This window comes from Zalophus californianus, chromosome 5 (genome assembly GCF_009762305.2).
Source record: "Zalophus californianus isolate mZalCal1 chromosome 5, mZalCal1.pri.v2, whole genome shotgun sequence".
Lineage (NCBI taxonomy): Eukaryota > Metazoa > Chordata > Mammalia > Carnivora > Otariidae > Zalophus > Zalophus californianus.
In genome coordinates this window covers 100,063,436-100,066,889 of record NC_045599.1, presented here as the reverse complement: position 1 = coordinate 100,066,889, position 3,454 = coordinate 100,063,436, and the positions used below count along the sequence as shown (strand labels likewise).

Sequence of the window (3,454 nt, the reverse complement as noted above, 5' to 3'; positions counted from 1 at the left end):
ATAAATGTCTGTCTGGTGGTCTCACTTTTAGTGATGCAAAGATTGATCCTTGCCTGATTCTCCCATTGACAAGCTCCCATCAATCTTTTGGTGCTACTATTTCCTTTAGTTATAGTACTAATATTTCATTAGTGTTTGAAAACAGTGATTTTTCTCTATGATTTCTACTATAATAAAAGATTTTGTTTTTTGCAATAAAATCTATAACATAAAGATATCCTAGGCTCATCTTATACATTCCCTGCCCTAGACTGGATTCAACCAGGTTCTTTTATTTAGAGACCCCCTTCCTGGCACACGAGAATGTTTATTTGCTGGCAGATGACCTGCGCTGCCCATAAAGAGCCTTTTAAAATTGTTATTTATTAGCGTTTTGTTGCTCATTTTTGTTTCTTTTGGCAAGAACGAGAGCATATACATGCATGTGTATTTTCTGTCTTTCTGACACAAAAGTAGTATGTTTAGTATTCTATCCTTTATTGTGTTTTGTTTTCTTTACTTAATGGCATATCTCTGATATCATTCCCTATCAATACATGTGGCCCTTCCTTATTCATTTTTGTGGTTTCCTAGTACTCTGTCCTGTGGATAGTTTATTCAGTTTTCTCTAGATGGATATTTAGTATTATTCCTATCTTTTGCTATTACTAATGATGCCACAGTAGATAATACTACATATAAATCATTCTGTCTGTTTTTCAGTTTAACTTTGAGTTGGCTTCCAAGAAGGAGGATTATTGAGTCAAGCGGTATAAGCATGTACAATTATGCTAAATATTTACCTATTCTTCTTGGGGAATCTTTGGGGGTTGTGCTATTTTGCGTTCCTACCATCAAAGCATGAGTAAGACTTTTCTTACACAGTCTCAAAAGCAGAATATGTTGTCACTGAATAGAAATTTGGTGATCTGATAGGTGAGAAACTCTGAAGTTTTCTTTGGTACTTTTTCCCCCCATTTCTAATCTTGTGCATCTTTTTCACATAAGCGTCACTTGTGTATCTTCTTTCAGAAAAACTGCCTGTTCATAAGTTTTAGGAAAGAGAAGTTTAATAGAGAAGGAGGAGAGAGTTCAGTTTGCGCATCTGGTATCTTCACATCTTCAACTGATTGCCCCCTCTGTCTGCCATTCAAAGTGGAGAGGTGAAATAGGGGACCCTCACTCAAGGTGAACTCTTAGTAACCACACAGCAAATGAAGGTTACCAAAGCCCAGGGGGATGGTACTTAAAGAATAAGATTCCCTAGGTGAAATTTCCTATTCTCTCCTCCTTTTTCTTTCTCTTATTCTCTCTCTTTCACAGATCATAGAATTTGAAGGCAGGATAGGTCCTTTAAATCCTTAAAATCCAATACCTTGATTTACAGATAGACCAGGGTGGTGGCCAGACTCTTGTTCTCTTGATCAGTTTCTTTCCCCAGTTCCACTCCTTTCCCTCTCCTCCTCGACGGGGTCCGCTGGTGATAAAAATAGTATTACTTAACTCTTCTTGCAGTAAACAAGAAACAGGAAACATAAACATCTCCTTTTTGGGATGGTAATACTTCCTAGCTCTACCCTATTACAAATTCTCATCTTGTAATGTATATATGAGCTGTTAAAACTGCCCCTCCTCCCAATTCTAAATGCCTAGATATTCCTGCAGTCTCCTTGTGTTTATTTTATCATATAATTTGCCCTTATTCCCAAGAGGAGGGGAGTCAATGAAATATACTTGCAGTATATTTTATTCTGTTAAATCATAAATTATCCCAATGTGTTGATTATGGCATGCTATTGAATGTCAAGAAGAAGAACACCTCAATTTAATGTAATATAGCACTACTTAGAAAATCACGTATTTGGGGGAATTAAAAAGTACAATCACCAGGGCCCTTTCTCCGTGTCGCCGGTGCCTGTGCCACCTGCTCCTCCTCGCCTGTCCTCTCCCGGCCGAAGCCTGGGGGACCAGAGCGAGACGCGGGGACCATGTTCCGACGCAAGCTGATGGCCCTCGACTACCACAACCTGGCTGGCTTCAACTGCAAAGATGAAACAGAATTTAGAAACTTTATTGTTTGGCTTGAAGACCAGAAAATCAGACACTACAAGATTGAAGACAGAGGTAATTTAAGAAACATCCACAGCAGTGACTGGCCCAAGTTCTTTGAAAAGTATCTCAAAGATGTTAACTGTCCTTTCAAGATTCAAGATGGAAAAGAAGCAATTGACTGGCTTCTTGGTTTAGCTGTTAGACTTGAATATGGAGATAATGCTGAAAAATACAAGGACTTGGTACCTGATAATACAAAAAATGCTGACAATGCAGCTAAAAATGCAGAACCATTGGTCAACTTGGATGTAAATAATTCTGATGTTAAGGCTGGTGTAATGGCTTTGGCTAACCTTTCGTCAGATTCAGCGTCATGTTGATTACCTGGTAATGCTTAAGGCAATTTGCATTTTGGTCCAGGAGCCCCTGACTCAGGATGCAGTTGCTAAAGCAAATCAAACGAAAGAGGGCTTGCCTGTTGCTTTAGACAAACATATTCTTGGTTTTGACACAGGAGATGCAGTTCTTAATGAAGCTGCTCAAATTCTGTGATTGCTGCATATAGAAGAACTCAGAGAGCTACAGAAAAATTAATGAAGCCATAGTAGCTGTTCAGGCAATTATTGCTGATCCAAAGACAGACCACAGACTGGGGAGAGTTGGAAGATGAACATTTTAGGATTTCAGCTTCTCACCTACTTGGTACAATTGGGAACCATGTACGCTCTGGCATGTGTTTGGAAATCAAATGTCACATTTTCAAGGGAAGAATCCTAGAAAATTGACTATGTTCTCAAGATTTACCATCATTGCTTTTTCTTTAATAAAGTTCAGGAAAGTGAAAAAAAAAAGTCACCAGAACCTGAGAGTTTACAAACTAGTTGGGAAGATGAAGTATCTGAAGGAAAATTATCTAATGCAGTGCAGAGGATGACTGTCATCATGAATACTACCAAGTTAATAGAGATTAATGCAGAATAAAATAAGGGACCAACAAGTGGAAAGTGTAGACTAAAGAGTTAGACTTCTTATAATTAAAATGCAGCTGCATTACTGATTTTATCTGTATGAGCTTTAGTTTCTCATCAGCAAATGAAGATTAAGCAGAATATCTACATCGTAGTTGTAGTGTTCTATGAGGCTTCCATAAGAAGAGCATGTAAGTACCTGGTAGGGAAAGCTCAACACACGTCAGCCGTAACTGTTAAAGTGGCTTAGAGAAGTTAAAAAAAAATGGAGGGGAGGGTACCTGAGAAAAATTATTAGATTCAGTAATTAGCAAGTCTCAGATGACTTTTAAGAGGGCAGTTTCCGCCAAGTGAAAAGGCAGGAAGACAAAGTGCAGCAGGTTAAGGGGTAAATAGGCAATAAATACTTGCCATAGAGAAATCAATACAAGCAGAAATCAATAGAGCCAAGGAAG

At 38.4% G+C, this 3,454-nt stretch overlaps 1 pseudogene; it reads left to right on the top strand.

Annotated features, from left to right (window-relative positions):
* Window positions 1–1,947: 1,947 nt before the first annotated feature.
* LOC113929646 lies at window positions 1,948–2,755 on the top strand (annotated as a pseudogene).
* Window positions 2,756–3,454: the final 699 nt, after the last annotated feature.